This window comes from Antechinus flavipes, chromosome 2, assembly GCF_016432865.1.
Source record: "Antechinus flavipes isolate AdamAnt ecotype Samford, QLD, Australia chromosome 2, AdamAnt_v2, whole genome shotgun sequence".
Taxonomy (NCBI): Eukaryota; Metazoa; Chordata; class Mammalia; order Dasyuromorphia; family Dasyuridae; genus Antechinus; species Antechinus flavipes.
The window spans coordinates 576,802,037-576,816,544 of NC_067399.1; the positions used below are offsets into that span (position 1 = coordinate 576,802,037).

The 14,508-nt window shown below is 36.9% G+C and overlaps 1 protein-coding gene across 1 annotated transcript in view; it reads left to right on the top strand.

Moving 5' to 3' along the window:
* Positions 1 to 14,508, top strand: part of BNC1 (basonuclin 1) — a 179,037-nt gene that overhangs the window by 124,927 nt on the left and 39,602 nt on the right. The gene's annotated exons all lie outside the window — the stretch shown is intronic.

The window sequence follows — 14,508 nt, forward strand, 5'->3', positions numbered from 1 at the left end:
TTTTCCTCTCCCCCTTTTGCAAGGGGGAATTCAATGAAGAGGTTACATGACTACCAGATGAGGGCAAAGCTCAAACTTTTCCAAAGACCACAGAATGTTTGAACTGGAAAGTTCCCTAAAATTCATCAGCCCCTTCATTTTACAGATGAAAAACTCAACCCCAAAAATGAGAAGTGATCTTTTCCTAAGATCTTAATGGCTGGAAAGCCAATGGGACTCTATTCATGAATATAGTCTCCCCCCCCCCCCCCATTATACCTTGCTACTTCTCTTTAGCTAGCACCCACCATCTCCTTCTAGTACATTATAGATGCCCATTAAGTAGCCAACCACAGAACCCCACTCCTCTGGGACATTGGTACTGGTGAGAGACAATGAGACCCCTGAGAGGAGTGGGAAGACAAGCCAGTACCCTGTCTGGCAAGCACCTTCTGATCCCCATTCATTCAGTCATTCAGCTGAAAGTAAGCTAAAATAATGTTTGATTTTGAAAGCTTAAAAAGGGTATAGAATTGTAGGATCTGAATGTCATGTTTCAGAACCATAAGGATATTCTGGCAGGAATGAGAAAGAAATGACTAGTAAATAGTGTCTTCTGCTGACCTGATGGGCCCTTATATTTTCCTTTTATAGCAGTATTTGTACATACATAAATCTACTTTTTTTTTTTTTTAAGACTGAGCACTATAGAATCAAAGGTGAGAGCTTAATTTGAGATCTCTTACGAAACCTCAGAGGTATTAAGGAGATGAAAATGCTGGGTCTGTATTTGGAAATAGCTGAGTTCAAACCCCGTCTCAGAACCTCTCTCTGCCTCAGTTTCCTAAACCCTAAATTACAGATCACAATAGTACACACTTCAAAGCTTTATTGTGAGCATCTCGTGAGATCCATATTTGTTTTGTCACAGAACCTGACATGCAGTAGGCATTTAATAAGTGCTTATCCCCCTTCCTCCCATCTCAAGAACTGGTCCATTCTCACCATATTAATACTGAGGAAACTGAGACCCAGAGATGGAATATAATATTTAATCTTCCTAATATCCCTGGAAGAATAAAATGAGGTAAAATATTTGGAATCAAAAAGCCTGAGGACTTCATCTGTTTGTCCTAAGTATTCTTCAAATGTGATAAAGTAGTTCAGTCTCATCACAAAGCTGTGCTGCTTTTCCAGTAGTATTTTACTATTGAGTTCTAAAGCATTAGGGTACAAATGGGATTTGTACAGGATAAAGGTGATATTTTTTCCCTCCTTTTTTTCCTAAAGAAAAAGACCTTTCAATAAGGCCTTTCAAAAAGGTGATACAAAAACAGTATATCAATTAAAACATTTTTTCGACCAAAAGAATCGCAAAACTCACTAATTTCCCTTAACCACATTTCTGATGAAGACCCAGTGTTTCATAGTATCATAGATATTATAGATATAAAAATACATTGCAATGGAAGGAAATAGGTTTTCCAAGTCCAGTTCCTTTTCTTTTTTAGATGGGATAACTGAGGCACAGAATAGTTAAGTGAAATCAGTGGTAGCGCCGAGGTTCAAACTTCTGACTCCACCATGGCACATTCCTATGTATCTGGACTCAAGGTGTTTTTGTCATTCGCCAACACCTCCGGACTCTCCCTGTTTCATCCTTCCTCCCTCCAAACCCTTCACTACTTTCCTTATCTTCCCCAAGGCCTCCTTTTGGTTCCCCCTTTTCCCTCTCTCTGGCTAGCTAGGCTTCCATACTTGTTAACTTGGCGAACTCCTCCTGACCTTGGCCTTTGGCACCGTGTCCTGTTTACTTTTCTGCACCATGGCTTGAGTGCCAACCATTGTTTCACTCACCCACTCCTACCTTGTTCCCTCCTCCAGGATTGCTGATTGCCCATGATGGCTAAACTCCGTTCCCTTATCCCTCAGGGGGTAGCGATGCAACTCCATATTCTATATTTATACAAAGCAACCCATAATGAAAATTTTATTTTTTCTGTCTGGACTCATCTATCTAGTCCCTGTTCCCACTCTACGTGTGAGACATTCAGGCAAGTTACTTCATTTCAGCATCTAGTCTTATCTATAAAATGAGGGAGTTGGTCAGATAAACTCTTTAGAGTAAGTCTCTTCTGTCTGCTCTGTGTATATCATTGAACTGGAATGGAACTTTCTAACCCTCTCACTTAGGTAGGAAACAGTGGGAAGGCCCGTTCACCTTAGCAACTTCTCTGGAAGATATCCCTTTCCTCATTTGATGCTGACACTCTCTGGTGCAGACCCTCACACCTCCTGCCCGCTTACCTGCCTCAAGACCCTTCCCCTTTTCTGTGCATCCACAAAACACACTCGCTGACCCCTTTTCCGCTCAGTAAACTTCATTGGCTTCTATTGCCTTCAAAACCAACAAGAAATTCCATTTATTGTTCATAACCCAGATCCCTCCAATCTTTCCAGTTTTCTTTGATTCAGTGACACATTCTCCACTTTCTCTAGGTGTCCCCCATGCATGGAATGGTCTCCATCCTCAACTCTGCCTCCTGACTTCCCCGGCTTCCTTCACGTCCCAAATAAAATCCTACCTTCTACAGGAACTCCTCTTAATGCTGCTCTTCCTCTTTTAATCATTTCCTTTTCATTCCGTCTGTAGCTCGCTCGACCCTACTAGTCTGCTTCTTTGTCTCTGCTTATGAACTCCTTGAGGACAGGAACTGTCTTTCACCCCTTTAAGTCCACAGTGTCTGGAACATCATCTCTTAATAAATGTTTATTGACTGACCAACTGGCGGGAAATAGATAAACAAAACATTTGAGTAAATATAACAGCAAATTCATGCCTGCTCATGGACATTACTCACAGATAGCCCTGTACAAAATTCCAACAAGCTTGTTTATTCTCTAAGCCCACAGCAATGCCATATAACATAAAGGTCTGTGTCTTGGGCATTATAGCACCTAGGTTTATATTTGGGCTCAGATGCTTATTACCAATGTGACCTTGAGAAAAGCAGTTGCAAACAGGAACAAAAAAGCAGCTAGGTCCTGATTAGTCACCCTTTATGTTTCCACAGGGCTAATGAAAGTTGTCATATTTTCATAAATATAATTTTGAATAATGAAAATTCAAATTCTTGTAACCACTTCATGGAATTTCTTGTTTTATAGTAATCGGGACCTCATTGTAGTCTGGGCCCTGCTGGCTTTGTCAAAACCTAAGGAAATCACCATTTCAACACAGTAAAGTCATTGATGGTCATAATGAAAAAACCTAACTCATGGATCTAGGATCATAAATTTAGAGCTGGACTCTTAGAAGCCAGCTAGTTCAAGCCAACAAGTACATCCCCTCAAATTTTTATTGATAAAGCATTTGAAAGGCTTGTCCAAAATCACCCAAGTAGTAAATAATAGAGATGGGATTTGAACCCAGATTATCTATCTCTAAATCTAGTAGTTCTTTCCACTTATCCATACTGCCTTTACAATCTGGTTCTCAAAGAGTAAACCTTAAGCTGTTGGGAAAATTCGACTATATAAAATAATTCATTCCTCAAAAGTTCATGGTGGTTGAGTTTTTTCCTGTAATATCATAGAATATGAATTCTACATATATATTTCTTGAAAATACTTTTTGTCCTAATATACAAAAATCCATGTGTCTGTACTCTTGGTCATAATGACCAATGTGGTTCCACAAACATTAGTGCCTGCTTGATTCAAGACACTGGAATATAAAGTGGGCATATAAAGATGTAAAAGGAGGATTGTTCTTGTTTTCATGGAGTTTACAATCTAAAAAGCACATGAGTATGTTATGACAAAAGGTAGAATGGGATAGGAATTAAGGGTAACTCTTGAGGAAATTTGAGGGGAAAGTAATCCCTTTTAGATAAAAGGATCAGGAAAAGTATCAAGGAGAAGAGAGCACCTTTCCTGAGCCTTGATGGAAGGAATGAGGAAGGAGTACCATTTAAGCATAGGAACCTCCCTATAAATAATGCATAAATGCATTACAGAATGAGATCATGGAAAAGCTAGTCACTTCTTTGGGGAAGGACAAGGAAAGTGAAGGGGAATGGTGTTAAATAAGCTTGGAAGACTCTGGGAACTCTTATGTGACAAGTGAAGGCATTTATATTATTGTATCCTAGAGGCAATAAGAAGCTAATGAATGCTTTGAGCAAGAGAAAGGGTATAATGAAACCTGTGCCTTAGGAAGGCATCAAATAGCAAGAGGCATCTTTTTACTTTTGTGATAACCTTTAATAAACTAAAAAAAAAAAAAAAAATGCTGTAAATACAACTCTGATATAAAGTTGGGGGGGGGATTTTTTTTTTTCTCAAACTAGGAACATTGAACAAAGTTTAAATATATACCAGGAAAAACTGTTTTCTGACTGATTTGTGAACATGGCTTCAAGGGAACTTCCTCTGTTTCAGTTAAGTAAGCATCAGGGTAATAGTTTTGGTGTTTCAGGTAACATTAACCTCCTGGAAGGCAGAAGTAGCATAATTTGTCAGAACAGCCCATTTGTGTACTAAGTGATTATTGGACCTAAAGGAGGAGAGCAGATGGTAAGACATTGGAATGATGAGGTAGCAGGGTAACAGCGATCCTCCATATTTAACAGACACTGGTAGAAAGTGGCAAGACTAGATCATCTGTTCAATTATATTCCCCTTGTGATAGTTCTGAATTCTTAAATGAGAGAATGTCGACAATCAAAAAGACCTGTGACCTAACACTCTCAGAAGGTGTGGTTATAATAAGAATTGCATATATTTTTATAGCATTTACCAGTTACAAAGTATTTATGTTATTTAATCTTTATATCAACTCTATAGGTGAGCTAATGAAATGTTATCCCCATTTTATAGCTAAGTAAACAGGTTTAGAAGGATTAAGTACTTTGCTTGGTCATCATATAGCTAGCAAGTGGTAAAATTGGAAGTTGAAACTGTGTCTTCTGATTTCAGATTTAACAATTTTTCTTTCCTCTACAACCCTGCAGAGAAATCAACAGTCCTGGCAAGTAGGTTTTTCCTCATTGGAAGTCTTTAAGTAAAGGCTGAATTTGTCAATGCAAGGGAGAGGGGGATGTTTTTTCAGGTATGAGCTGATAAGAAGATTTAAGTTCTTTCCAACTCTGAAATTCTGTGAAATATTTAAATTTAAAAATTTTTATTAACATCTTCTATTTTTATATAACCTTCATTTGCAAATATGTCCCTCCCTTCTTCTCTACTCAGCAAGCCATTCTAAGAAAGAAAGGGGAAAGAGGCAGCTCACCAAAACTAAATATTTCAACAGTATCTAACAAACAATATATGCAGTGTTTTCACTCACCTCAGCAAGGAATAAAGGGAGGTATCTCTCAGGGACCATATTTTATCATAATTACACAGAATTAAATTTTAAATGTTCTTTATGTGGAAATTTTAAAGATAAGGAAATAGGGGCCCAGAAATATTAAATGATTAGGACTAGCGAAATGTGGGCCTTATGTGATAAGAGATACATAATTTGGAACTAAATGATTGCGAAACCCCAAAACTAATCATTAGTGTCATAGGAGAGATTTTTAATAGGGTATCCTAGGGTTCTGTGTTTGGTTCTGTATATTGTTTTGTTTTGTTTTTAACAGTTTTGTAAGGTATGTAAAATGATATAAAACTAGGGAGGGTCACTAATATGTTGAATGATAGGCTTTAAAAATATTTCAGCTTTAGGTTTAATCTTAGTTAAGTGAAAATTTAGAAGAATAAATATAAATTCCTACTCCTGGATTTCAAAAATCAACTTCAGTAGCACAAATCAGAGGAGGGACAGCTAGAAAGCAGTTCATCTGGAAAGAGATTTGAGGAATCCTTCAGGCACCACATAGAGGTCCAGTTTAAGATATGGCAGTCATAATGTGATCTGACACCAAATTAAGAAAAGTGTAATCTCCATAATAAAGGAGACAAGAGTTCCCCATACTGTTCACTAGTCACACCATTTTTGGAATATAGAATTCATCTTTAAACTAAACATATTGAGAAAAGATATTGATAAAATCAGGAAAATCCCTGAGAGAGGACAGCCATAATAGCAAAATGCCTTGCAGTTGTGCTATATCAGCATTCATCGAAGGAATTGGGACTTTAAAGGGAAGAAAGATTTGACTTACCCCAGAGGGCAGAATTAGGTAGGTAAAAGCCTAAGAGAAGAATGTTTTGATTTGATGTCAGAAAACAAAATTTTCTGACAATTAGAAATATGCAAAAAAAAAAAAAAAATGGAATGGACTTCTACAAGATATTGTAGATTCCCCCTCGCCAGAGGGTTTCTAATGAAAGCTGATAATCTCTCATTGGGGGTGTGTGTGTGTGTGTGTGTGTGTGTGTGTGTGTGTGTGTGTGTGTGTAGGGATGATTGTTATGTCATGAATGTGGTAGAGACATTACTACTTTTAGGTAGACAAGATGGCCTTCCAAGCCCCTTCCATCTGTAAGAATCTCTGATTCTAAAGAGTGAGGAAAAGTAATGATGGAATTTTCACTATTCAGATCCTGTGTGATTCTTTTTAGTGGGCTTCTAAAATCTGCTCTTCTAGAAGCAATATAAGGATGTTACTAATCATCATCAATTATTATGCAAAAACCTACAGTAAATCTCCTTCCTTCAAAATTGAAAACATCACAAAAACCTTTCCTTGCATAATTTTATTTCATCACCAAGACTTAATTTGATTTTTTTTCTTTGAAATTGTCCAACCAACAGAAATTTCTCTAAGTCTGATCATAACAAGGGGATAAATTAAAGGAACTGTCTATAGTTTTTTATAAGACAAAACTCACTCCTCTATCTGTAGTAACTCACCTCTGGCTACCATCCGTTCCTCTATCTTCTTATCTCTTCCTCCTACTTTTCAGAGATGTGTCATAATGACTCTGAGCACCCTGAATGCTCCTCCTGCCCTGTGGAAGTAGTGAATTGGTGTTGCCATAGTTGTCAGAAAAACAACTTGTATGATAGGTATTTGATCCCCAATCCTAAAATTTGAAAGAAAAACCTTAAATGTAAAACAACTTTTAAAATTTTCTCAGCCATCTCCACTCTATATCTGCTGATCTGCCTGGTTCCAAAGAACAAGATGCTCCTCCCAGGACAAGTTCATCACTTCAAATATCATCACCATGATGCTTAATTTAGACTTTGATTGACACCATCTCCAACCTCCTCTACTGTCTTATTAGAAATAAAGGGTAGAGTACTGAACTTCTCCCAATGAATTCCCTTATAAAGGGCAAAAACTGGACTTACATCTGGCTCCATTTTGGGGGAGAGAAGGAAGGGGGGAGGCAAGAGGGAGGCAATCAGAGTTAAATAAATTGCCCAGAGTCACACAGGTAATGTCAAAGACCAGATTGAATTTAGGTCCTCCTGGCTTCAGTCAGGGCTGGTGTTCTCTCCACTGAGCCATCTAGCTGCCTTTTATCTGCCTCTTTAAATAAAGTAGTTATAAATACAATAGTATTAAACACTACTGTTTAAATACAGATGACATAAGTATTATCTATAAAGACAAAAAGTGGTCATAAGAAATTCTATATTTTAAATGAGAGTAGAATACTTGGCAAACAGAAATGGTTATAGATGTTTAAGATAAAGATTAAGTTCTGGGAGCCAACTTAGGAATTTAGTTTTCCTGGGAAAAGACATGTAAAATCATAATGTTCCATTTTATTTTTAATATCATTTTTATAAGCAGGAGATCATCATATAAAATCTTAGCAAGACCTTCCCTGCCTTTATGTATTCTTTATGCTGCAAGTTTATTTGTTTACATTTGAAGTTTTATTAGTAGTCTTTTTTTTTTAAACACTATAATCACTTAAAAGAACTGTCCTTTGTAAAAAAGCCAAAACAGTTAAGCAAAGTCAATTGACACAGAGAGATCTTGACTGACAATAGAAATAAATTTCTAACACTGTAGTCCATACTTCTTCTATACCAAGAATAACCCATTCTTCTTTTATAAATGAGGCAGTTAAGGATCAGATTGATTAAATAATTTGCCCAAAGTCATAGTGCTTTTTTGTACAAGTTCTTGCTGCCCAGCTTAATATTCTTTCTGTACCATCCTGAAATATACATCATTTTCAGTTTTTTTTTCTGGAAGTACTAAAGATACACAATTTAATTTTTTAATTATTCAGATCCCTTTTAAATGACATCCTAAATCCTTTTTGTTTATGGAAAATGGATACCGAAAATCTTGAAGTGCAGGAAGTAAATTAGGCAGTTGAAGCAAGTTTGAATCCAGCCAAATTGGATAGGAAATTATTTCTCAAACTCTACTTGCCATCTTCTTCTCCATTCTCCCCACACCAGTAATGTCCCTATTACTCATCTTTACCTCTCAATATCTTTCAGGGTTCAACTCATCTGATGCTTGAAGCTCCTTATTTCCTTAAGACACATAAAACACCTGCTGAAAACCTGCATAAAACATCTCTCACTTCTCACATTTTCTTAAAGTACTTCATTCTGATTTCATCTGTTTTGTATTGTTATTTATAATATCTCATGTTGAACTTGTGTGTCTGTTTAATATATACACTGTAGATTGTAAACTTTTGGGGTAGATAGTTGTAATTTTAAACATTTATAACATTAGAGTCTATATGGAATACAGGAAAGCATTTAATAATTGTTTTCTTGAAGTGAATCTCTGGGGAATTTGCCTAATGCTGTTCTATTTGCATGTCTTGAGCACATGTAGGAATTTCAGCATGTCAACAAAATATCTTACGATCTTATCATAACAAACTTTCCATTATTTTATCGTTGGAGTCTTCAGGTAGCTAACAACATCAGTGGCAGCAGCTTACATTTATATACAGCTTTCCAGATTGACAAATTCTTTACATTGCATATAGTTTAGAATTAGATTTGTACACATTGTCTGCCCCTATAGATGTGAGCTCTTTTGGCAAGAACGATTTCATTTGTCATTGTATCCCCAGGACTTTGCATGGTTCCTGACATACAGTGTACATTTAGTAAATGCTTGTTGATTTTATTGATTGATCCCACTTCTCACAATAACCTTATAAAGTACCAATAAGTAGGATGTGTATTATCTCCATTTTTTTTCCTCCTGAAGAAACAAGCTTACAAAAGTTTGATGCAGGAGTATCTTGAGGGTGGAACCAAGGTATAGATAAGGGCTGCCTGAGTTCTTCCCCACTACCTTAAAGGTAATGACTCTAAATAAGTTTTAGAATGTCAGAACCCACAAAAATAGAGAGTGGAACAAATTTCCAGCCAAAGACAACTTAGAAGGTCAGCAGCAAAGGTCTGTTGCATCAAAGTGGGATTAAAGCACATCCTAGCACAGACTGCACCAAGCACAGCCTTGATCCCAGCAAGCTAGGAGTAGGCTTTGGGGCCTCTGACTCAGTGGTAGTTTCCAGATCTCTTAGCCCACAGACACCAGAGGTGACTCGAAAGGTTGGCTAGAAAATTTTGTTACACTGTGTTGAGAGGGAAGCCTCAGAAAACTGAGAGCAGACCTTGAGAGCCACTGAATTAGCAGTGGTGATGGCACTCCAGCAGATAGCTTCCATAGGTCTCAGCCCCCTACCATCGTAGGGGGGTCAGCAGCAAGTAATAGAGGTAGAGGTAAAATTGGGAAGAGAAATGAGAGTGATGCAAAAGGAAATACAAAAAGCTAATGAGGAAAATAATGTCTTAAAAATTGGCCAAATGGGGGACGGGTGGGACAAAAGTTCAGTGAGGAAAAATTTTAAAATTAAGTAAATGGAAGCTAATGACCTTATGAGAAATCAAAACCCAATAAAACAAAATCAAAAGAATGAAAAAAAAATAGAAACTATTTGTGAAATATTTTACTGGAAAAACAACTTACTTGGAAAATAGATCCAGGAAAAGTTTGGTGCATTACACAGTTAATATGAGGCTGTACCTAGATTAAAACCCAGGCTGACTTCCCTAAAGTGCTTAAAACATTTTCTTTAAAAGACCCAAAAACAAAGGGGGAAAAAAGTCTAGTAATCTTTTTTCAAGATTCAAATGTAATAAAAAAAATCAAATAATTTTTCCCCCCACGACTTCCACCTTGTATTTCTCTCCTGCAGCTTCATTTGACTCTAGATTGGTCAATCTTTAGTTGAATAGGTATGATAGTGAACCCACCCACGTGGTCACTGCCTAAGAACAGCAGAGCATCCTGTGGACTGATGTCCATCACAGACTCCAAACTGAGAAAGTGGACAATGATACTCCAAGGACAGATGGCCTCCTCTTTCTTCTCTACCAGACAAAAAAATTTTCAAAGCTCAAAATGTGCTGTAAAGCTCACCAGAGCTAAAGGTTTGCAGGTGTTTTTGTAATGAAAGCTCTGAAAGCAGATGTGTCTGAAATCTGTGCCTGACCAAGTGGGAAGCCTGTAATCCATTAGTGATGTCCTGTCAGGAGAGAAAGTGAGAGAGGGGAGCTTCAAGCAGGAAACCAGTTCTGGAGAAATACAAGAATTAGCATGTGTGGGAACCATTTCATCATGATTTGAGGGCATGGTGGCCTTTAAAACAAAACAAAACCAAAAAACCTTTTTCCCCGACGTAAAACTTTTTAAAACAAATCTTGGGCAATAATCAAGTTATTCTCTTCCTTTCCCTGGTCAGGTTGTTCTAAAGAATCTCAGCTAACTAAGCATACCTAAGCATTTGAGCATTTAAGGTTTGGCAAGGCTGTCTGGTAAATAGAATACACCTTTCTTTCAGTGTGCCAGCCTTCCCTACTACTTGGTGAGAGTCACCCCAGCTAATAACTCTGCTTCTTACACTCCCACGAAACAAACAAAGGAAAGTTGTCACCACTGGCAATTTTTCCGAGTACTTGGGCATTACTTCCAGGTTACTCATGGGCTGTTACGTTCTATCCTCCAACTCCTAAGAAAACCACTAGCTTTTATTAAAGATCCAGCAGGGATTCCTGCACAATGATGCAGGGGACTGTGAGGCTGACTGCAAAGCTTGTGGCGCTGTGAGGGGAAGAAAGTGAGGGAGAAAAGCCACTAACTACAGGGAGGGTGGGCTGGTGGGTGGACGGTTTCTTCCGGACTGTTGCTGCCTCTGTTTGAAAGGTCTGCCTTGGATTTCTGTAACAGCGCGGACCTTGAAGACAAATTCTCCTTACCAGCCCTCTTACGGATGTGACACAAGGGCCCATCACATTTGTCCTAGGAGCTGCCCGTCTGACTTACCGTGCAGTCTTTTAACTCTCTTGCTAGCGTTTTGATAAACCATTAGTTGGGGATCTTTGGTTAATTACTAAACTCCTGGTGATAGACAAAACTTGCTTGTTTCAACTTGCATTGTAATTTGAGGATTAAAAGCCACACCTCTGGGATGCATCACTATCACAACTGATCTGGTACAGGAGACATATGTTGTTGGAAGCCACAGTTTGACAAAAGAGATTCCTAAAAGCAGTTAGCACAGTTAGCAATTATTCTTTTTTCTTCTTTCTTTCTTTCTTTCTTCCTTTCTTTCCTTTCTTTCCTTTCTTTCTTTCTTTCTTTCTTTCTTCTTTCTTCCTTTCTTTCCTTTCTTCCTTTCTTTCTTTCTTTCTTCTTTCTTCCCTTTCTTTCTTTCTTTCTTTCTTTCTTTCTCTTTTTCTTTCTTTCTTTCTTTCTTTTTCTTTCTTTCTTTCTTTCTTTCTTTCTTTCTTTCCTTCTTTCTTTCTTCCTTTCTTTCTTTCCTTTCTTTCTTTCCTTTCTTTCTTTCCTTTCTTTCTTTCCTTTCTTTCTTTCCTTTCTTTCTTTCTTTCCTTTCCTTCTCTCTCTTTTTTTCTCTTTCTCTGTTTCTGTTTCTCTTTCTCTTTCTCTTTTTCTTTCTTTCTCTTTCTTTTTCTTTCTTTCTCTTTTTCTTTCTTTTTCTTTCTTTCTCTCTCTTTCTTCTTTCTTCCCTCTCTCCCTCCCTTACTCCCTTCCTCTCCTTTCTTCTCTTCTTTCCTCCCTCCCTTCCTCCCTCTCTCTCAACCCTTCCTCCCTCCCTTCTTTCTTTCCTCTCTCTCTCCTTTTCCTTCCTCCTTCTCTCCTTCCCTCCTTTCCTTTCTTCCTTCTTCAACTATAGCTTCAACTATAACATTTCTAACAAGGGACTTTTTTCAGAAGCTACAAGTCAAATCTCATTTTTCTTCAAATGTAAAAGTACAACTATACAAGTTTTTTTGCCAAAAAGTAATTTTTTTTCCCTGCATGGTAAAGTCATTAACGGTGATTGTAGGTTTAAAACCTGGGATACAAATATGCCTTTTTAGATGGCACTTAGCTAATGCAAGTATGTGATGGATATATTTTATTGTGCATCAATCTAAATATACATAGGATTCTCCCAACTCTTTTGTATAAAATCTAAGATGACTATATATGACTAAGATATAATTAGTATTATTTTTGTACACATATACACTTGTGCATAAATGTCCTTTAACTTTGAAGCCTGTCTTTTAAAGAAGTCTTTATTCAATTAATTTTTCCTCTTCTTTTACCTAGATGATTAGCTAATAAAATTAACAGAAAACTCTTTAAATACATTGCTTTCTTTAGTTGGTCACTAATCTGACCCATCATCTGTAAGTCCCCAAATCAGGTATGAGTGCAATAAAACTTAAAACTGTTGATTGTAAGCATTCCCTAATCAAACCTTAAATTATAATAATACATTTGGCTGTATCATTTTAGAGACTTAAAATGGTACAGCGATTGTCTTGTTACTCATTTCTTAAACTATATTTTAATGTGAAGCAGTCCAAGAGAATCTGTCAGTCAGTCAACAATTGTTGATATAGGCACTATGATAAATGAGAGGGATACAAAGAAAAAAAAAATGTTGCAATGGTAGGCAAGCATACATCTATTTGCTTTGTGCTCTGAGGTATCTCATGGACAACTGCATTCACTCAGGATAGAGAACCATTTATTGATTAGTAGAAATTGAAAGTTTTTTCTCATTGCTCTTTAATTAATATCTGATTGTGTCCAGTATTCTATAATGAATAACCAGTCATTTGTCAATGTTTTAGTGTTTTGTTATGTAAGATAATCACTTTATTCAACTATAACTACATCTTTGGAACATTGTAGAGTATGAGGAGGCAATACATGAAGTCAGCAGTTTCTGTCTCCTTATCCTTCCTCTCTTTTTCTCAGGGTTCAAAAATAATTTACTGATATGCTCTGGAATATTTCCAAAAATTGCCAGAATCTCAGAAATTCTGTCTAATTAGCTTGACCCACTTGTTTAAAATATATTAGACAAATCTTGTCTTCTCTAATTTAGCTTCTCCTCTCTGTCTTAAACCAGGAACTTGCAGAAAAATCATGATTAATGGACATTAATGAATATAAAGTAAAAAAGAAACAAATAAATGTTCATATCAGGAGCAGAAGGCTTCAGAGGAATTTATGGCAAAGAGAGGGACTGAGATATTTCCCTAACACTGTGCTCTAGGAAAATAAGTTAAGGAGAAGAGTTGTTCACTGGACTTCACCTTCAACCACCACAATTGATATATGAGGCTGGTATCGGCTTTAGTTCTTTTTCTCCTATTTCTTACCCTTTAGCATCTTCTTTTTGTCTGTCTGCTTCTCTATGTGATGAGCCAAAACTTGGGTAGAAGTTACTTCTTCAAGATCACTGCCTGTGGCATTCTAGCCTAAGGATATTTTCTCTTCCTTCCCTTCTCTTCTATTCTCCTACTCTTCTCCATCTCTCTCCCTCCCTCCCTCCCTTCTCTCTCCCACTCTTCCAACTCTCCCTCTTTCTATCTCCCCCCCCTTCCCTCTTTCCCTTTTTATATAAATGTGCATATAGATATGTATTTCTCTTTGTTTCTGTACCAAATACGCCTTTTGAATAATTGGAAGATTCAAAAAGGCAAAAGCATTAAAAAAAAAAAACCCTTGAGAATTTATAAATTAAGTAGCAAATTCCCAAACACATACATATGATTATAGCAGTAGGGAATTAGGATTCATTTCTGGTGATCCTAATGTGGTGTTAGTGTTAGTAAAAAGCCTTATGATGCCATGAAAATTACCAAAAGGCACTACAGAGAACTTAAAAAACAAAAAAGTCTATGTTTTTAAATAACCCAAAAACAAAACATCACTTCCAAATGCTGACTTATAAAAGGAAAGAGGAAGTGAAAATTGTGAAACACCTTAAAAAATAAAGCTGGCATGTCCAATGATGTTCCCAGTTATAAAGCTTTTGTTGAGTAAGACGAATTGGGGGATCATTTTATGTCAAATATGAATAAAATGATCAAAAACTAGGTAAGATAAACCTTGTAGTATTTGGTACCATTATTCCAAGGCATCTTTAAAAAAAACCCAAAAACAAAAACAACCCTTTGAAAGATTTTACTTCAAGGATTCTCCTACAGCATATAGTTTGAAAACTGCTCTAAATCTAACTCCTCTTTTTATAGATTAGGTTCAACCCCTTCAT